This window comes from Camellia sinensis, chromosome 8 (assembly GCF_055761805.1).
Source record: "Camellia sinensis isolate YWXY chromosome 8, ASM5576180v1, whole genome shotgun sequence".
Taxonomy (NCBI): Eukaryota; Viridiplantae; Streptophyta; class Magnoliopsida; order Ericales; family Theaceae; genus Camellia; species Camellia sinensis.
Window position 1 is genome coordinate 63,472,386 of NC_138968.1, and position 10,410 is coordinate 63,482,795.

The window sequence follows — 10,410 nt, forward strand, 5'->3', positions numbered from 1 at the left end:
GAGAATGAGTTCTTAACCGGATATTGAGCCTACGATTGACCAAAGTACAAAATACGACTCAACAAAGGAAAAGCAAAGTAAAAACAACCTAAACACACCTATTTACACTTACCGAAATCAAAATGACTCAAAACAAGAATCAAAACAAACAAAAACAATGCAAACAACATTTGGATGCTTTCCACCGGCAAGAGACACCTCAATTCACAAAGAGCATACTTCTCCAGGTATTGTTTCCCACCCTTTCTTATTTATGGCTCTCATATCACTTTGGCTCTCTATTTTCTCTAAAAAAGCTCTGTCCTTACTTTTTCTCTCAGCGCACATCTCTCTATTCTTTAATCTCTCTTATTTTTTTATCCCTTCCCAGGTGTGGTTGATGGATAAGCTGAAAGTTGCGGACCCTTGCCCCGAGTACTCAGCTAGATTCTACTTCTTTCACTCACAACTAGTGAGCTTTCCCACAGAGGGGTTGTGGTACGACTTGATGTGCAGCATATCTACAACTGACATCGCTTGGCGATGCCCTAGGTATACAATTGATTGGTCTCACACATTATGTTTTCTACTTCCCATTCAAGTTCAAACGCCAGTTTAGGTGTGATCAAATTCGTCCAAATGAGGGGGTCAAATATCCAGCTCCGTTTCTATTCCGTGCTTCACACTTGGCTTGATACCTCACTGCCTAGAAAATGATAGTGCTTTTTACCCCTACTACTAGCTTTAGTTGTGCCCTACTCTGGCGAAAGCATTGACAATGGGGAAAAGATAGAAACCTGACTCGACTGTGCCTCTAGTTCATCACTTTGACTATATTTTTTACTTTGGTTTTCTACTAAAACAATTTTGACCAACATGAGAGTTTAGATTAACATGCTTGTTTTACTTTCTATTTTGAAATCATGTAAGTCAAGCTGTGAGAACTGAAAACTTTCCTTTTTTGGGTCTAAGATATGGTCCGGTTTTGGAAAAATGGAATAATTTTCAAAAAAATTAGTCAAATGGCCATTACCTAACTAACGTGGAATTAACTCTTGAGATGCACAACCTCCAATCTGAACTTGATTTGTCTTGCAGCTGAATCTTTTAACAGAATAGGACAACCGAATTTGAACGAAGATAAGCCCATTGGACATGGATAGGATAGCCAAGTTTGAATAAGGATAAGCCAATCAACATGGATAAGACAAGCAGGATGAAAATGGTTGGCACTGAACTTCAGGATAAAATTGCTTGCTTATCCCAAAGATGGGAATCAGGCCTTACGTAGTTCCTGAGGTTAAGGTGCACTTGGGTATTAACTCTCTCATTTTACGCTCTAATTTTTGCCAAAGTCGCCCTTCTAGGTTTTCGACCTTGCGAGCGCTCCTTTTATTTTTCTATTCGTTTTTCTTTTTTTGCTTTTTTTTTTCTTTTTTCATTCATTTTTTTTTTCTTGCTCTAACTTTTGTTTAGGTCACCCTTCCGAGTTCTCAGCCCAGCAGGCATTTCAAGGATAGAAAATTTTAACTTGCCTATGTTACTTGGTTGTGAGATCTCTAAGTCATCTAAATCCACGAGAACGGCTACTGTTCCTGACTAAATAGTCTTGATGATGTAAGGGCCCATCTAATTGGGTCTGAATTTGCCCCTAGTGTCGTGGATATGAACTTGATTGTCCTTCAGCAATAAATTTTCTTCTCTCCAATTATGGGATTTGACTTTCTTGCCCACCTCCATTGGCTTGAGAAATGACCCATCTTTGAATCTTCTAGCACATCTGACCCTTTTTACCCCTAGTTCAAGGGCTGCTTCTCATCCAACTATGGAATCTTCCTTCAATTACATCCGACTTTATTTCCTCTAGTTTAAGAGCTCCTTCCAATCCGGCCATGCAAGCCTCATATTTTAGTTGATTGTTGAATATCCTGAATCAAGGTTTGAAAGCTAAGGGGTTGAGTCTCAAGGTTGAGAGTGATCCTATGTTGTACAATCTCAAGATCAATTCCAAGCATGTCTTCGTAGGACCATGCAAAAATATTTTTGAAATCTATTAATAAAACTACTAGTTACTTAAGCTCCTCTAAAGACAACGCAGAACCAATCTAGACCAAGCTAGGATCCTTCTAAGTACCCACATTAACATACATGATCTCATTCATTAAAGACTCTAGCACACCTATTTTCCTTTCAGTCGATCAAATTTTACAAATCCCGAGGAATTTCTTCCTCTTTGTTTTGGAAAATAGTTTTGAAAACAATTTTGAAAAACTTTACTCAATGCAATGATTTAAAGGCACAGAGAAGTAAGTGAAAAGTACTGCAGTTTCATTCAAAACTTCTAGCTCAATGATTGAAACAGACTCAAAAGAAAGAGTGAAAAGACAAACACAAACAAGACAGTGATGTCCGAGATAACACCCCCAAAATCACCAAACTCTGACGCAACAAGACTGACTCAATATCCAATTCAAAAAGAAACATAAAAAACATTCTCAAATTGCTAAAATTAGTGCGTACCATCCACCATGGCTAGAGTGAAATACGTGTCATCAGCAGGTGGTTCATCCCCGATCATAGAACTAGTCTAATTATTCCCCAAGCTCATTGATCCAGCGCTGATAGACTTTCAAGGACCTGGTGGGGTGATGACTTTATTGTCAATCAGGTCTTGTACTTCATGGTGAAAAAGAAAACAATGGTCAGTGTCATAGGCGAGTTGCTGATGAAAGGCGCAATACTTGACAGCATCATACCTAATTGGAAGGCGATCAGGGAGAGGCCGAGGGTCAAGGGGTTTGAGATGGCCTTGTCCGAGGGGATTGAAGGTACGGCTACCAGTTCTTGAAGTATTGACAGAGGCGTCAACAGGCATCGACTGGGTTTGAAGATCTCTTACAAGTGTAAGATTGGAGCTGAAAGGGTTGTTTCTAGTAAGGCATCTCTTTCCATGGCTTACCCTCTGATTCAAAATGCCTCGAACCTGAGTGAAAAAAGTGTAATCCATAGTCTTTCCAACAATTGCAAGCACTTGCTGCTTGTTCAACCCTTTGACCTTCAAAGTCTCAACAGTCCACCGAAGATGTGCATAAGGATCAATATTTGCCCCAGCCTTGTTCTTGCCACTTGCTTCAGGTTTGCCAAGGGATTGGATAGCTATATCGAAGCAAGGCCCATTCATTGTTGACATGTTATCACCCAGACTTGAGATAGCTTTAGGTTAGCCCTTTCTAACTGCAGTTTGCCCCAAGATTGGGGAGCTTTTTGACGTGAAATTTTTGGCATGTAATGTGGTCAATGATGGAGCCAAGATCATAAAGGCTAAATCTACCATAGTTTTAGAAGATTTTCAATCATGGTCAACAACTCAGAAGTAGTGGGTTCGGCCATTGGTGCCCGCGGTGTATTTGAACTGACTTGGTCTTAATCCATTGGTTGGGCTGGGCTCTTTGGAGTAAGTTGGATTGGAATTGGGCTATTGCGGAGTTCAATTTTTGGGATTTAAGATGATTGGGGTTCAGGTGCATCCATCATACACAAGTCCGTGCTTTCTGGAATGAACACCTCAGGCTTGGGTAACTGGGCTGGGGTGATGTATATGCTGGGGGTTGTAGGTGGATGGCAGTGTATGGATTAGGTTGAGGTGTGGAGGTAATGGGTTAGTGGTGGCATGAGGTCGTTTTGGTAAAGCTATGATCTCTTTGTCAATAAGATCCTGAATCTTATGATCGAGGTGGATGCAACGGTTTGTATCATGACCATGTTGTTGATGATAGACACAATATTTAGTGGGGTCATGTCTTGGTGGAAGAGGACTTGGAAGGGGTTGGGGTTTTAGGAGCTCTAGGTGCCCTTTTTGTAGTAGAATTTTCAAGGCTTGAGAGAGATCCATGTAAAGAGGATGGAAATTTCGGGCTTGGGGCCTAGTTAAAGTGGTTGGTTTTAGGCTGTTATCAGCAAAAGGATTTTTGATGGCACTGGTGACAGTGTTAACTTCTAAGCATTTCACAGCTGTGCTACCACTAGTAGTATCATTGGAACTGCGAACAACAGTCTTTCTTATAGGCTCATTACCTTCTATAATAATCCCTTGTCTGATGGCATCCTCGATTTGAACCCCAATTTCATTGGAGGTCTTTAAAGTTGAATAGTGAGAGGACTATCATTTTTTGCAATATCTCAGTTTGTTAGGCCATGTCATGCTGCAGTGAATCGACTGATTGTTGAAGACGGATCAGTAAATCCTCTAGATTTGTCGAAGGCTGAGCCATTATAAAAGTAGATGATTGTGCCTAGGATGAACTAAACAAAGGCGATCTAATTAGTGAATGCCAGAACAGTGGAACCAGTGAACCCTGTCTGGCCCTTCTTTGTCTTGCCACAGGCGAAAGTGAAGCAAACACCGACTACCCCTGAACTAAATTCCCGACCATACAAAATCTACTAACACGAATCCAGAATACCTAAGGGATATCAGAACCTTCTGAAACTATGGTTCTAGAACTACTTAGCAAAAGAGTCAAAAACAGATAGCACCTCAGTCCAATTTCACTAGAACAGATATGATCATAGTTGAATGACTGTACTCCCCACTGAATTCTTCCCCACAAATTGATATAACTGAACCACTAATATTAGGAACCTCTATATAGATCCCATTTATATAGCACATAGCAGATAAAAAGAGCAAAAACACCCCAATGAGGGGGTAGGGTTACCCTGTCCTAGTTTTGGCATGATCTAGAGTTCCACTATTTCCAGCAAGTGGTATCACAATATCCTGAATATAGGTGAGCCTCCTATCCTATTTTGGAATAATCACTAGAGCTTACCACATGCTCTAGGCCAACTAGTCAAAATGGTACCTCAGCAATATTACCTAATATACCTTTCAAACCAAACACCGAAAAGTGAAAAGAGGATTAAACGGTACGGCGATAACCCAGATTCGAGGGTTGTGTTCTCAACGTGACATTGCCTACGTTCGTCCAGTCTTTTGAAAAAATTTTGGCAAACTTTGGGCAAGCCTCTAGCAAGCCATCCAAGATATCAGATGGTAAACATAGTGACTTATGAGCACTATGCAAATGCAATGCAAAGAATATACATATATATATATAGATAAAAGTTCGAATCATGAAGTTTAAATCAAGTTCTCTAATTTCCCTAGCAGAGTCGCCAAAAATAGTAGTTGGTTTTTCACGCTCCTCAGACAGGTTTAGTCTTCTTGGATATGATTCCCTACAGTTCAGACTCCCGTGGTTCTGGATCTGATTTCACAAGTGCAATGTAAACAAAAAAACGAATGAGAGTCCAAATCCAGCAAATCTTCGAAAATCTATTAGTCATCAGAGACGCCAAAAATGGAATGCATTGCCAGATTTTAGAGTCCCTACCTAAATATTTTTGAGAAATTTAGAAACCCGTGACTTGTGCCAAAGGCCACTTGTCCGTCATAACCAAAGTTGTCTTAGCTCGGGAAGGTCATGAATTAAGCACCCTACTCACCTGATCAAAGATTAGCCTCTACTAAGTCATGATGTGAATTTGATGGACATTATATGCTCATGTTCTAATTATTAATATACTAACATTACTATGTGAAGCAAACAAGTATAGACCACGTCACTTACTTTGGAATGCTTTGATTTCATGCTTTCTTGAATAGAGTTTTTGAATATGTGCAACTCAAAAGAAAAGAGAGCTCATATGTATAACAATCAAAGTCATTCCAATCTAAGTGAAATAGTCTCCATCCACTGGCATTCATAGAGATATTTCAAGTAAGCGAGTAGCCTCATGGTAATATGCTCGACATGGCAACACAAACACACATGTGATATGTTAAAACAAAATGCTCAGCTAGTACTTAACTACAGCAAGCCAAAGAAAAGAAGATAGTTACAAAAAATGCATGATCCTAATATGCAAAGTGAATAATGCATCACATACAAGAATGCAACTACTAGATTCGGCTACTAATATGACATGTGAATCAACACAAAGCATGAGGTAGCGCACATAATCAAATAGGAAATGATAACGATATCAAATATGATGAGCTGAACCTTAATGCATGCAAAAATTGATAGAAGGCATGGAAATGATATGAAACAAAAACATAATGATTTGTACAACCATGGTAAGTATGTAAATAAAAGAGAGAAAGAAATGGAGGTTGGAAGACATACATCAAGTGTTACAAATTTGCCCTCTCACAAGAGAGTTCGACTAATTATTGCAAAACACAAATTTTAAAGAGACTAAGCTAAAGGAATTTGAATGAGATGCGGGGAATCGTGTGCGCGCAGGCAAGAACATTCTCTAGAAACCCCGTCTGCTACTGCCAGAAATTGCCCTGTTTACAGTCAACAAACAATTCTATTTTGGACCTCAAGACATGCTCTGTTTTGTTGCAAAACCACCATTGTCATACAAACAAAGTGGTCGGTCGGCCTGATGAGATGGTCGGCCATATAGGATTGTAGCTAGCCGGCCATTGGTTCTGGAGAAAGACGTGTTGCAACAAAACTGGAATGGAGCAAAAACAGAGGGTTTCCAAAGAATGTTCATCCCTCCTGCTCCCTCCTGTCATGAAGATTTTCAAGGAGAAAATAGGTTTGCTTCACAAATCATCAAACATCCCAAGGGTATTTAGATGATAATTAATGAAGCAATGGGTTGGAAATCAATGAATACAAAGCTAAGGCAAATTAAGAAGAGGAAGCATTCAAAGAGATGGCATGAAACTTACTCTATCTCATAAAAAATAAGAGTAAGTGAGTACTCAAATTTATAGAGAATAAGTTTAGCCATTCTTGAAAGCAAAGCTTACAAACAAGAGGTTATATCATTGAGGGAAGCAAAGAAACTTTTCTTCCTACTCATGGAAGATGGATTGAAATCCATTTCCATGCTTCTTAAGGAACTAGAAGAGAGCCTCTAATACCTTCGATGAAAGAGCTCTCATAAGGCTTCAAAGCAAGAGCAAAAGACGACTAAGCAAACGAATGAAAGCTATAAAACATTGTTGTAAGCTGATCTTCCTACTCATGGAATATGGATGAGACATCCATTTCCATGCTTCAAAGAGGGAACTAGAAGAGAGCTTACAACAACTTTGAAAAAGAGAGATAGATTCAAGAATTAAGCTATTTATTTAAAGCCCACTATTGACCTACTTCCCTTGGGCTTTAGCCCATGCTTCTTTGGTCATTCTTGGTCGCCTAAAAAGGGCAACCTCCACACGTAGGTCCATACTTGATTTGGACTTTAATTTCTAACCCTCTATACTCATTATATGCAAAGGTAGGATAAAGTCAAAGAGGGTTCCCCGGCATGATCATCGATACACCTCTCAACCCCTTTATCAAGTAGCAAAAGGGAGATCAAAAGGCAAGTGATGATCAAGATCAAAAGGTTTGCATTTCGAATCTCATAGAGCTCATGTTCTGCAACTCGTCTAAGAATAACAGGTAGCAAATACAAGGGATTTAAGCGAACCAATGCAAATGAAAATGTAATGAACATATCAAAATGTTAATAAATCTCATATCAAAACGTTGGAGTTAAACTCTCTAGCTTCCCAACGTAGTTGCCAAAAATTTTGGGATCCATTTCCTGACAGCTAGGTCCCACTCCTCCAGGTCTCATGCTCACAGAAATAACCAAGGTGCAACGTGAGATACAAACGAATGGTCTAGACTTAGCATATTCGATGAAAATCTCTTGATCATACATTAGTGCTAAATATAGATCAAACATGAGACATGGAGTCGTTACCAAATCTTTAGGAGAAAACTAGGAAACCTTGGCTTGTGCCAAAGACCACTATTGATTGTAGACACCCCATTTTGGCTGGCCCTAATGCCTTCTTCTAGTCACCTGATATGAAAATCGGAACACACATTACTTCGACTATCTCCAGCAAAATCCATGATTGAAAGTGGATCCCAACCTTACACCCATTTTGGCCAACTATTTTTAGACCTTTAAAATCATTTTCAAAATGTGTTTCGACTAGCTAAACCCAATCATTCTATGATTTTTGAGCTCACTTTTCAATCAAAATATAGTATTTTTTGGTAACCGAGTGAAGGCTAAGTAGAAATGAGTGGAAAGTGGGAGAATGCTTTGGAAATACCCTATTTTCACCATTTTGGCCTTAACTGTACAATAATTATATTTCCAAACAACATTTTCATTTGGTCGGACAACTTTAGTAGTAAACAGAGCATTTTCTAGAAGGTGGTCTCCTATGTAAGTAGGAAAGTGCCTCTTCCGCAATTTTTCAGAAATTGCGCCCCAAGCCACCTCCCCCAACCTCCTAGCCTATGAAACCCCCCTGAGATCATTGAATTAGGGACCCTTGACTCTTGAACCCTTGGAGGATTGAATTATTAAGGAAACCCAAAAAAATTTCAATTATTCTCTCTCTATACTTACACATTTAGATACACCATTAAAGCTTTCATCAATAGAGATTTTTGCTAGAGATTCAAGTCCAATTTCAGACACTGGAGGGTGATTAGAAAAAGGATTGCTAATCAAGGAGATCTTCCTCTTTATGTGAGGTAAACTCTTGAACTTTCTCATCACTCTCTCTTCTATTTTCTTTTCTTTTCTCTTTGGCCAAACACTCAATAATTTTGATTTCTATTGTTTATAATGTGATTGGGCTTGTAGATAGTGAAGAGGATTAGCCACCCCTCCATAGGAATTGTTGGAATTGATTGAATTCTCATTTTCTCATCTCTTAAACACTTTATTTTCTGAGTTTTTCTTACTTATTTAGATTAGATATGGACTTGTGTAGAGGGTTTTAGTCTTACCCTGTGATTTATTTCCCTAATTCTCTTGTTTGCTTTTATTTTCTTTTATTTTCTCACTTTCTCACCAATTTTCTCGTCATCTAAACAAGTTTAATTCACATAACTTAATCCTTGTTCACACATTAATGAACTATTGTGATTGTTTTATGGTATTAATTAGGTGATCCATGAGTTTAAATTGATTATCAAAGAGTTTTCTCTCTTCATTTTCTTTCATTCTCTTACTTTCTCTTGTTTTCACTCTACTTTCTTTGAAGCCAAATATGGCTTCCACCTAGAAATGATTTGTAATCTACTCTCTCCGTCCACTCTTAATATGGATTTAGGTATCCATTTACTCTTTTCTATGAGAGATGATATAGATTCATATTCACTTCCTTGATTTGCTTCTTGTTCTAGTTTCATTTTTCTACTTTGTTTCTATGAACATCATTGATTTTCTTACTCCTTAATGATCAAAGAAGTTCCATCTTCTCATGATTATCCCATGATGAAAAAGGTGGATTTTTCTTATTTTGATTTTTTATTTTTCACTTGATTGCTTCTACAATCATCACGCAATGTTCCATGTTGCTTGATGATTGAGGAAATCAATCTATCTATTCTTTGATTATCTTCATGATAGGAAGCGATAGATCATATTGATTTTATTATTTGCTACTCTTTCTCTCATCTTGTGATGATTGAGTTTGAGATTCTCTATCATGTTCATTTCAAAGCTTCCATGGCTTAGATGAATTCAATTTTCTCGTTATTCATGATGATTGAAGATGAATTCATTATGTCTAGCTTCTAATGGCATTCCAAGAGAATTAATGCTTCTCTTTTACATTCCTATGTTAGAGAAGCACTTTGGCTCATTTTATTTTCTTTATCTTGTTTTCTAGTTTCTTTTTATTAGTAGCTCCTCTATTTTCATTTGGTAGCCTTATTAGTATAGTTAGCTTCCAGTATTCTTGTTATTTTGCTTATCATTAGTTTAGATTTATGTATATTCATCGTTCTCTTCATCTTCTTTCTATCCCTTTTATTTGGCGCTTTCATATCTTGACATCATATTTTCTTTATTCATCATTTTTCATGCTTTGCATCCATTGTTCATACGTAAGACTTGGCTCATCTTACTCGTCATATTTATTTCCTATGTGATTATTTTTGTTACCCAATGTTTTGATATGACTCATATATCATGTGTTAGTAGCTAAATATTTAGTTGCATTCCATTATATGTATTTCGTTAGTTTCTTTTCATATAGGATCATGCATATTTTCTAACCCATTGCGCTTGGCTTGGTGCAGATGAGTACTAGGTGAGCTTCTTTCATGTTTGCATCCCAATTGTGTGTATTTTCCTTACTACATCTAGCACACTACCATGAGGCTACATGCTTAGTTGAGATATCTTTTTGAATTGTTAGGTGTGCTAGGATATCCTCCAGGGGATCCTACACCCATCACAACTAAAGAATATGATCCAAGAGTTTAGGCATGAATGGGAAAGGTTATCACAACCCCAACCAGCCTATAAAGGTTAGAGTGGTGATTGGCCAGTAATCATAGATTACCTACGGCCTCTTAACCAAATCAAAAAATATTTATT